The 12,504-nt window shown below is 29.2% G+C and overlaps 1 pseudogene; it reads right to left on the reverse strand.

Annotated features, from left to right (window-relative positions):
* Window positions 1-1,535: 1,535 nt before the first annotated feature.
* LOC107643823 (uncharacterized) lies at window positions 1,536-3,402 on the reverse strand (annotated as a pseudogene).
* Between the last annotated feature and the right edge of the window lie 9,102 nt (window positions 3,403-12,504).

Raw genomic sequence — 12,504 nt, forward strand, 5'->3', positions numbered from 1 at the left:
ATTTTAATATTTTATTGAATATATGGTATAATAAGTACAAAGTAATTAATAAATTATTCAAATTTAAAAATATCATTTATTATGAAAGTAAATAAATATTAAAATAAAATTAATACATTAATAATAATAACTCTATGATATAATATTAGTATTATGATCTAGATAATTTTCACAATGAAATAAAAACTAATAAACATATTATTTGATATATAGTAAAAAAATTTTGAGTAATAACAAATTTAAACTTTTTCTCTTTTTAAACTAAATTAAAAATTCTATTTGATATTTTTACACTAAAATACACTATGAATATGCTACTAATACTAAATAAAATAAAATAATCCACCCAAAGTAACTTGTATTTAGCTACTAGTGGGACAAAATGATTATGTTGCTGTTAAGCCCATAACAAACTTTTCGTAAATGACAGCAACAATTTAAAAGAAAGAAGAATGATCACCTATTGTTTTGAAAATAACAAACTTTTCATAAATGACAGCAACAATTTAAAAGAAAGAAAAGAGGAACATGATTATTCTACACTCACTGGCATCTAATACTCGAGCAGTTTAACGGTACAGCCAAATATTCTTACAATTTATTTGAATGACTACATAGTTTTGGAAAGTCCAATTAGCAAATTGAAATGTCAGAATCTAACAGGAAACTACAAAATACTTGAGAGAAAAAAAAAACTAGAATTCAGATAAACATGCATTTCAGGTTCTTGTCTCTAATTCCGCATTTCTATCTATAAATGATAAGATGCAGTTATCAGAACAAAATAAAATAATAAATATAGAATAACCGGAATGTGAAAAAGTTGGATGAAGCTTCATATAAAGTGGACACATACCTTAAATATTAGGAAGCAAACTGTCTCATATATGCCAAGTAGTAGTTCAATCAAAGCTTGATTTTTGTTAGCCATGGATATTTGGACCTTGAATCAAAAGAAACATTCATTTATTCTATAACCTGATAATTACATCGCTTGAACCCGTGACCTTGAGGTCACATGGAGACAACTCAACCGTTACAACAAGGCTCCCCTTCAAACATTTATTTATTCTATTATGAGAAGAAAATCAATGATCTTGTTTGTCAAAGTTAATCGCATTTGTACAATATGCCTCAGGTACAGCCTTATAGGGCAAGGCAATTGCATGAACACAGAAAATGAGAAGATGTCTGAAAAATAATTTTGGAAACATGATCCAAAATACATTAGATGGCTACATCAGCAAGTATATTGCTGCATGGGAAAATGAAAAGAATGAAAGACAATAACAAGAGTGTAGAGAAACTTAACAAGTGATTCCCTTTGAACGAGGAAATCAAAACAAACCTAGTTAGGAATAACTTAACATCAAAGCACAAATATAATAAAAAAGGAAATAACAATATATCCCCACAAGACACATGTGACAACCACCTTGACACAAAAAGCCATAAAATAAGCAATGACTGAAAATATCCAAGTGTGGCTAAACACAACAAAGAATCACCATCATGTAGAGAAAGGAACAGAAGCATCAATAATATGGAATGGATAATGATTAGGAAGAAGGTAACAAAACACAAGTTAAAAAGAAAGAGATACAAACAACATTTTATGATGTCTAACAAGAACAATCTCACCTACTTTTATCCTTGCAATAGGCCTCTAGATATCATTTCACGAAGAAGTTTCTCTGCGTTATCATTTTCACCTTTTTCAAACATAGCACGAATGATTATTTCATAAGTCACAGCATTTGGTAAGCAACCATTGTCTTCAATTTTTGACAAGAAAGCCAATGCTTCATGAAGCAGGCCCTCTTTACAAAGCCCATTGATCATAATAGTGTATGTCCTCACGTCTGGACGATAGCCTTCAATAGAAAGATCTTGAAAAATGTCTCTTGCATTTTCTAATCTTCCACTTTTGCAAAGACCATCTATAAGTATGTTGTACATACATATATCTGGGCAAATGCCTTGATCTTTAATCATGTTGAATAAAACAAGTGCTTTGTCAACATGATGGTTTTTGCATAAAGCATCAAGAAAGGAAGTGTATGTGATTATATCAGCAAGTTGACCTTTATCATGCATCTCAACAAGAAGCTTGGAAGCACAAGATATTCTCCCTGATTTGCACAAGCCATCAATAAGAATACTAAAAGTTATAGTATTTGGAACCAAGTGCTTGCAACGCATCTCTTCAAAGAGATTCAAGGCGTCATCAACCATTTTGCTTTTGCAAAGACCATTAATCATGATAGTGTAACTTTGAACATCAAGTGACACTCCTCTTTGGGCCATTGTGTTGCCATTGTGTTGAATACAAATTTTGCTTTATTTACCTCATTAACCAAACAATAACCATCTATTAAGCTATTATAAGTAACCACCTCTGGTTTCACACAATCTTTTGTCATTACAGCCAACACACTCTTAGCATCTTTGATATTTCCTTCCTTGCAAAACCCATCAATCAAAGTACTATAGGTACAAACATTTGGATTAGTGTTTTCCAGCTTCATATGATTTAGTATATAAATGGCTTCCTTAAGTTGACCCGCAAGGCACAATCCATAAATCAGAGTAGTGTAAGTGATAACATTGGGAGAAATTCCCTTAGCAAGCATTTCAGAGAATAAATGGAAAGCATCACTTACAAGTGTATCCTTGCACAAGCTATCAATAATTGCGCTGTACATGATGACATTAGGAACAATCCCATGCCGTGGGATATTTCTCAACACTTGAATAGCAGCTGATGTTTGTCCAGTCTTACAGAGTCCATTGATCAACGTCCCATAAGTGACTTCATTAAACTGAAATCCTTGAGCCAGCATTGTATCATGAAAGTGTAGTGCTTTTTCAACCTTACCACCGAAACAGAGACCTTTAATGAGTGTATTCAATGTTATGATATCAGGTTGATAATCCATCCTGAAAATCTTGGCCAACACAGAGAGAGCGAGAGTGATCCGACCCATGCCGCAGCAACAATTGATTAGGATATTCAAAGTAAATAAATTGGGAGCGATTCCCCTGGCTTGCAATTGCTGAAAAAGGGAAATGGCGGTGGGGAAATGGTTGGTCTTGGCAAGAGATCCCAAAATCTTGGTGAATTGGATGATGGATGGAGGGCGACGCATACAGAGCATGCGAGTAAAGGAATCAACGGCATCGTCAACTTCACGAAGGGATGGAGGCTCAGAATGAAACTGAAGGCTTGTCCATGAACAGGAACAGGAACAGGAAGGAAGGAGAGTAGAGAGTGGAACAAAATTAGGGATTTGACGAACAGAATACCTAAACCTTGTTGCATACAACATTGTTGATTCCATCTGAATTCTGAATAACAGCCGCCTCCCAACTCTCGGAAATTTGCTGTTGCGTTTACATGTCTAGATTTTTGTTACTTTTTAAAATCTTTTTTTTTACAGAATTAATTTTTATAAGGTAAAAATTCAGGTGCTTTATATGGAATGAAGATGATAATTGAATTGTTAAATAATTTAATTGATTAAATTTTATTTAACCATTTTTAATTATTAATTTTATATAAAATTAAATGTACTTGATTTTTCACTTTTTTATAAACTTGTTCACACGTAAATACACAACCACTTGAAAATCACTACCCGATTACATATTTAACATAAACGAGTGCTATAGTATAAAACGTGTATTCTTTGTATATATGTAGATGTCATTTGTCAAGATATAATGTTATGTATGAAACGTGACTGACGGGAGACAATTACTAAAATTGTGGGACTCAATGTAATTTAAAAAAGCATGGTCACACATAATGGTATCACTTTACTCTACTTTAGAGGTGGCAAAATGGATCGAGTATGTCGGGCTAATCTGTTAAACTCGCTAAAAAATGCGGGTCGGGTTAGGATTTGAAGTCCGCCAAATTAAAAAAATTCGCTAAATCCGTATCGTCAAATTGGCGAGTTTTGGCGGGGTGGAACGGGCCAGTCCGTCGGGCTGAATATTTTTTTTTATTAAATAAAAGAGTGATTACTGTTATAAAATTAATAATTATGGAATTTTTAAACACTTTTTTTTTTGTTTTTATTCTTCTTTTAGTTATTACTTTTATTTATTTTATTTTACAATTTCGTATATATGCTGAAATTATGTGACTTATTTTTTAAAATAAAGATGATTCTATTGACAAATATTATTTTGAACAATTTTATTGAAGTTAAAAATTTTTAAAAAAAATAGTAAACAAATTATATTATAATTTGACTATTTTTTATTTGTATTTGATTTTTTAATTATTACTTTTTGGTTAATTTTAATGAATTTTATTTAAAAAAAAAAAGAGTCAAGCGGACTAGCCCGCCAACCCGCCAATCCACCATAAAATGGGACGAGCTAGTATTTTAAATCCATTTTAGTTGGCGGGGCGGGTCGGTCCGCCCCGTTTATAGGGAGGGCCTAAGCGGAGCGGGACAGATTGGGACGGGCCGACCCACTTTGTCAACCCTACTTTACTTTAGTGGTAAAAGATATTATCAATAGATAGTTAGTAGAATAATTACAAAGGATTATAATTTGGTATTTTTTGGAAAAAGATTAACTAATACTTTTTTAGAATGTTATTATGTTTTGGGCCTAGACTTTATTACAATAAACAGAAACAGTGGTTTAGTTTTAGTCTATAAAAAAAAGTTAGAGAATGTCATCTAACAAAAATAAAAATTAGGAATAGTCTCTCCAATAATTTCAGGATCATGATCATTTTATTCAAATTTTACGTTAGATTCAATTCAATTATAAGCAACATATTTAGATTTTCTATTTCAAAAACCAAAATTTTAAATTTAATAATTTTGCATTCTGCCACAAATAATAGTAGTTTATTGTCCTATTTTAGACCTTTCTCAATTTCACATAATCTAAAATAATTTGAACAAATCCATAATATCTCCCCAAAAAAAATATTATTCATGTCTATCATTAAATATGACAAATATAACGTTTATCCCAATTAACTAATCTAATTAAAATTTAATCATATCGACTAAAAAAATTTACACCATAAACCATCTATATATCATTAAGAAATACAAAATCAAATAAAAAGCAAAATTCTAACAACACAATCTCAATTTTCAACTACAAAAATATACCTCATCAAGTCAGCCTTACTTCTCTTTTATTAGAAAAATTATCATCGAACACTACAAATATTATCAAATGCCTGATGATTTTACAAATTCATGGCAACAAAGGAAATCCTTACTTAAACAACTACAGGTACAATTTCGTCATTAAATTTTCTAAAAACCCTTGTAACATATTACATGAACGTGGGGTTATTTTATCTTTATTTTAAAAACCAACCACATATGTTACTAACAATTTCAATTCATAGAACTAATGTCGTCACGACTTCTTCATCCTCCGTGACATCTTATTACCAACATTAGGAACTAATGCGGAAATAAATTTACGAATAATTTTACGATCTAACATTTCTACATCTAATTATAACCCAACTTAAAAGTAAAAAAAAATGTTAATTATATATTTTATTGTCTCAGCTGTATAATTACCACTAACGAATAAATTTCACATTAATTTTATTTCTCTTTTATGCATAATTTTTCTTGTCTAAAGAATTGTTAACCACTTGTCCTTAATGTATTTGCATTTCTCATCATCTTACTTGTTTAGTTGTTTACATGGGTGTTCACAAATATGAATAATTCGATCATCCATTTAAAATTGATCCAACCCGATTATATTGTTTCTGAATTCAATTAGTAATCGATCCAACATCCCCTGAAAACAAGTAAAATGATGAGAAATGCAAATACATTAAAGGCAAGTGGTTAACAATTCTTTAGACAAGAAAAATTATGCATAAAAGACAAATAAAAATAATGTGAAATTTATTCGTAAGTGGTAATTATACAGCTAAGACAATGGAATATATTATTTACATTTTTTTACTTTTAAGTTGGATTATAATTAGATGTAAAAATGTTGGATCATAAAAATTGTTCATACATTTCTTTCTGCATTAGTTTCTAATGTTGGTAATACGACATTATGGGGGATGAAGAAGTTGTGACGACATTAGTTTTAATGAATTGAAATTGTTAGTAGCATACGTGATTGGTTTCTAAAATAAAAATGAAATAGCCTCATGTTCATGTAATATGTTGCAAGGATTTTCGGAGAATTTAGTGATGAAATTGTACTAATAGTTGTTTAAGCAAGAGTTTTCTTTGTTGCCATGAACTTGCAAAATTATTAGTTGAAGGCATTTGATAATATTTTGTAGTATCTGATGATGGTTTTTCTAATAGAAGAGAAGTAAGATTGACTTGATGAGATACGTTTTTGTGGTTAAAAATTGAGATTGTGTTGTTAGGATTTTGCTTTGTATTTGATTGCATATTTGTTAAGGATATGTTGATGGTTTATGGTGTAAACTTTTTTTTTAGTCAATATGATTAAATTTTAATTGGATTAGATAATTGGGATTATATTGGTTATATTTAATGATAGGTATGAATAATCATTTTTTTGGGAGATATTATGGATTTGTTTCAATATATTTTAGGTTATGTAAAATTAAGAAAGGTGCAAAATAGGACAATAAACTACTAATTCAATGATAAAATTTATCATTATCGTTACTAGTATAAATTATGATTACGATTATCATTATTATTTGTGCCAGATTGCAAAATAATAATTTTGGATTTGAAATTTTGGTTTTTGAAATAGAAAATCCAAATATTTTGTTTAGAATTGAGTTGAATTTAACGTGAAATTTGAATAAAATTATCATGACCATCATATTGTTAGAGAGACTACTCCTAACTTTGGTTTTTGTTAGATGACTTTTTCTAATTTTTTTTTATAGGCTAAACGACTACTTGTGTTTATTGTAATAAAAGTCTAGACCTAAAACATAATAACATTCTAAGTGTGTGTTTGGATTCACGTTGGTCAAATTGAAGTTTGAATGAAAGTGATTTTGTAGAATTAATTTTGGGTAGAAGTGAATTTGTGCCAACATGATTTATGTTTGGCAATTTTTATTAAAATTGATTTTGATAAAATAAATATTGTTTGGATAATATTAGTTAAAATCACTTCTAAATAAATAAATAATTAATTATTAAAAAATATACTATTAAATTATAATATTATTTTTTTAAGTATATTTAATCTTTTTTTATATTTTTTTTAGTATTTTTATATAGTATTTTTTTATAATACTCTATTTTAGTATATTATAATTTTTTTATTATTATAATAAAACTTAATATTTATTTATAAAACTAAAAATAACATATAAAAATTGACAATTTTTTAAGTATTTTTTATAGTAAAATTAATATTTATTTAATTAAAAATAATATATAAAATAACATATTTTAGTATTCTTTTTAAGTATTCTTAATAATCTTATTTTTATTATTATTTTATGTTCTAATTTTTTACTAGTTATATTTTTATTATTATTTATAATTATTTTTTATTTAATTTATCATTTTTAATAGGAACAATAATACATATTATAAAAAATTAAAATAGTAAACAGTGCACAAAAATTAGAATAATTGTTTTAATACTCTCAGTATTTTTTATTTAGAAAAAATTATGGAAAAAACCAATAATAACTAGCAACAAATTGAGTAAACGCAGAAATTATAATTTCTTACTTCTAGTGAACGAACTTTTAGGATGTAAAATCACGTTGGCGTTCAGAGAAGAAAAGTTACCAAACATCAAAGAACATCGTTCAAAGCACTTAAACGCACTTTTATCCTCTCTGCAACGTGTTTCACAAACACACCCTAAAAAAACATTAGTGAGTCCTCTTCCAAAAATTTAACAAATCATAATCTCTCTTTAATTATTCTACTAACTATCAACTGATAATGTCTTTTTAGCACTACAGCAAAGCGACATCATTACCTACAACACTGCTATTTTAGATTGCATTGGGTCCCGCATTTTTAGTGATTGTCTCTCATTTCATACATAACATCATATCACTCTCATATCTCGACAAATGGCATCTATATGTGTAGAAAGAATCTTCATCACCATAACACTCTCCTTTAATGAGTCCTTGACCCAAAATAAAATAATAGATAAAATAGATGAAATTATAAATTGGGTTATTACAACTTATAGTGATAATCACAAGAAGGTATAATTCTTTTTTCTCTTTTTGATTTTCAAAGTAGAATTTGTTAGTAACTTTATGAGTCATGCATTTTTAAAAAAAAAATTGAATATAGATAAATATGAGAGAATTATTTTTTCAAAAAAAAATTCATTAAATTCTTTTAATTTGTTAGGTTGTGGTGAGAAAATTTAATAAACTTAGTTGGGGTTGATGTATGAGCATTTTCTTTATCTTTTTTTAGTGAATTTGCATGTGAAATTGTTGAATTAAATCAAGATTTAGGTGTTTTAAGCTATCATGAATGATATTTTGAGTTGTTTTGCAATTTGATTTATTACAGGTAGCATTCAGGTCAGTTTGACAGAGTTCGTGTAGAAGAAAAGGAAAAAAGTGGATGCTGTCAACCCTGATCTCCTCACACTCCAACGAGCGTAACTTGAGCTATAGAGGTCTAATTGATGCAGTTTTACCGACATTAGAAATCCAACTTTCAGAGCTTTCCAACTATACTTTTTCTCTGGCAACACGGCGCCAAACGCCACCAACCTGAAGTTTGGTGCCAGAACACAAATACTTCACACTCACTACTGCTATGCTGGCGCCAAATGCCACAACCTGAAGTTTGGCACTAGGAACTTGGGAACGCGTATGTACCTACTGCATACATGGCGCCAAACGCCACTAATCTCAAGTTTGGCGCCAGTATGCTGAAAAGAAAGGCTTCCACATGAATCTGCACCAAATCTTTAGGATTTAATTTAATCTTTTATTTAGTTTTGAATTAAGAAAAGATATTTTTAGATTTTAGAAATTATACTTTACATTAATTAGGATTAGATATAAAAGGAGAAGATATTCTGACCTAGAAGGACTTCTTCTCCTCTTCCGCACTTTACACTTTTTTCTGTTAGAGTTTTCCACACTATGAGCAACTAAACCACCATTGTTAAGGTTAGGAGCTCTGTTTATTTGGATGGATTAATGACTATTGTTTTCTACTTCTGATTTATGGATTGATTTATATTCAAGAATCAGTTTCGTTCTTCATCCTACGAATTAGAGTATATTGGAAAATAACTCTTTTCTAACTTGAATTCTTGTTGAATTTTGGAAAAGTTATCTGAATAACTGCTTGAAACTGAATTCTCATAAATCTCTAACTATCTTAACTTAATGTGATATGTGACATATAATCATATCATCTTTAGATTTTTAGGGTTTTGTGTAGCTTATAAACTAGGATTTGAACCTAAACCCTCTAATTTGATTAAGTGACCAAGGAATTGGCGTTTAATTGAGTTAGAGGAGGATTAAATTACCAAGAAATTACAGTCTAATCACTTAAAGTTTGCTATGAATTGAATCTGTGCATAATCAAAGTAGTTAATAAGAATTGTGAATCCTAAAATTTGAACATCTCCAAAGCCTTAACTATTTTTCCATATAATTTTCACAATCAATTTAGTGTTTATTTTCTTAAATCATCTGAATTACTGTTTAATTCGATTTAAACTCAAAAACACTCTTGTTTGCTTGTCTGACTAAATAAATCACTCAACTTCTTTTAACTATTTTTCATCACAGACAAGGGTATTAAATTAATGCTTACACCTAGATCACATAAGACTTTCTCAATGGCTATTTTAAGTACAACCAAACAATTAGTGGTCACATCAATTAGGAATTACATTATTTTTAAAGAGGTCAATTGCACGGAGTGTGAATTTGAACCTATGATATTCTTTGTCAAGTGCAAAAAGTATAACAAAAGTTGTGAGTGACTTATTTAAGTTATTAGGAGATAAATAGATACAATGAGATACAATGATAGGAGTATATATTTTTACCATGGTTATTAGAATTTTCCAAAATAATTCTAAGTTTGAATTCAGACGTGAATAGAGAGAATAAGTTTGAGAACTCCTATTAATTACTGTCAAGTGTAATTGGCAAAAAGAAAAAGTTCATTGAAAAAGATTTTTGATGGACAGAAAGCTTTTTATTAAACTTTGCCGGTATGTTGCACATATAGCAATGGATGATAAGATGCTGGGAATTTTGGAGTTTATATCTTTATATTAGAGCATTCAGATATTTTAAACCACTTGTGCAGGTTGATGGCAATCTAATTTAAAAACATTAGATATTATTTTCTTAAATATTTTTAAAATTAGAGACCATTACTAAATTAAGTTACAAGAGAAACTATTAAATTCAAAGATTCACAATGATAATTAGTATGTTAAGAAAATTCACAAACTTGACATCTTAGTTTGAGAACCTCTCTTGATATGCTGAACTTGTTAAAAAAATTTATAAGATGAACATAGTTTAGTCTTAGAATTACAAGAATGTAATCTGGTCTAAGATAAGAAAAATAATTTGCCTAAATTACAATTTGAAAAAAAAATTCTTCCATAATAAAAGAATGAAGAAGATAACAATACAAAACTTAAAAAATAATGATCTTTAGCACTTAGCTTGTTCATTTCGACAGCAATTCAATCTTCTAGAGTTTTTTTTCTCTTATATATAAGGAGAGAGTATTAAAGATATGTTAAAAAAAAATTTTATTTTTGTCTCATTATTTCTCGAAAATATGGTAAAGCTCAAAATGTTTTACTTCTCTCAGCGTCTTTTATCATATATGAAAAACCTTCGCAGTATACTTTGTACAGATGAGAGAGAAAACTTCTCTAAATGGTTTGACTTGTTAAGCACGCTTAAAATTTAAACGTTGGAGCTAAAATGTAGGTTTTTGAGAATGATTTTTTGAGGTAAATAATTTTGCGCCTTCAATAGTTTCAAATCTAGAAATGAGATATCTGTATTTTTGAGGTGTGCTATGTTGCTTCTGAGGTAGTTAGCTTGAGTGATTCTGAGGTGGTCTTGTTTACTTAATTTAGCTTTTGCGCTTATATACTTTAGTATTTAGATTTCTCAGATTAAGAAGACACCTAATTTATTTATACTGATTAAGAATCCTTAGTACATTTCATATTTGAACAAACATTAGATAATACATTAGTAAAATTATTAAATTATATTCGAGTTTATTAATTATCAAAATTCATTTTGAGATATGTAGAAGCAACAACAAGAAGATTCTTATAGCCCCTCACACAAATAGAATGGCATTAATAAACATAAAAAAATTTAATTCCTACTAACCTCAAAATATCATTTTAAATATATCACAACATAACTTCAAAATAATAATTCCTTCTATGTTTCTTTCTTGTCTCTATTTTATTTTTAAATTCTATTAAAAAATAACACAAAGATTTAAAACATAAAAAAAAATTATCAACTACAACAAAAAAAAACAACTATATTGATGGATTGAGTAATAAAATAAAAAATAAAATTATTAGTCATTTTTTCACATATAAAAGGTTTCATTAAACTATTATTTTTAAATAACATACAAAAAAAGTCATTTATATTACATACTGTATATATAGTAAGTACTTGGGTGGTTAGATGTGAAGTACGGAGGCGATTGCATACTGTATATATAGTAAGTACTTGGGTGGTTAGATGTGAAGTACGGAGGCAAGCTACAGTTGCAAACCGTGGGCTCTTTAGCATGAAAAGGTGGGAATGGCATTTACAAAGATACTTCGACGCTCAAATCAGAAGAGATAAGAAGGTACAAGTATTAGAGTAGAGTGTATCAGACCTGGGGAAGTTGTGGTGCCACCTCTTAAGTAGTGAAGACGTCGGCCAATCGAAAAGGATCTACTCCTTGATAGAGATCAAATCTTTCTCCCTTTGGGGAGATCTTCAAGTTGGTCCTGAGAATCATGATTCAAATACCCCAAAATATTAGCTCGTGGATCAGCCGCATATAGTTGGACCATTGTAAGACCCAGATTGGGTGATTTGTGCCTTTCAATAACACATACATTGTTAACAATTTTTGTTTTATACCTAACCTTATCTAATTAATAATGATAGAATTTTTACTCTTGCTATTAAATTTGACCTTAAGTGAATTCTTGTGATATATTAAACAGAAAGAACCTATTATGGTCGAGGCCAGGATACTTTTTGGATTACTTTGAGGCTTGGTGTAAGGCACCAGTTCGAAAGAAGGAAAAAGAGGAGTGGATAGACACATTCTTCACCACTGTTTGGTGTATTTGGGACTCAAGGAACTCAAAAATTTTCAAAGGCAAGAAGATCCATTTGCAAGAGATCAAAGGTGATATTGTTTAGTGAAAAAAAGTGTAGAAAAAAGAGAAAGATCTAAGAAATATAGGTGGTTGTGGAGTGTAATAGTACTAGCGATCTAAGAATGATGTTTAGGTGATGTTGTCCTTTGTTTG

This window comes from Arachis ipaensis, chromosome B5 (assembly GCF_059453495.1).
Source record: "Arachis ipaensis isolate K30076 ecotype BB chromosome B5, ASM5945349v1, whole genome shotgun sequence".
Classification (NCBI taxonomy): Eukaryota; Viridiplantae; Streptophyta; class Magnoliopsida; order Fabales; family Fabaceae; genus Arachis; species Arachis ipaensis.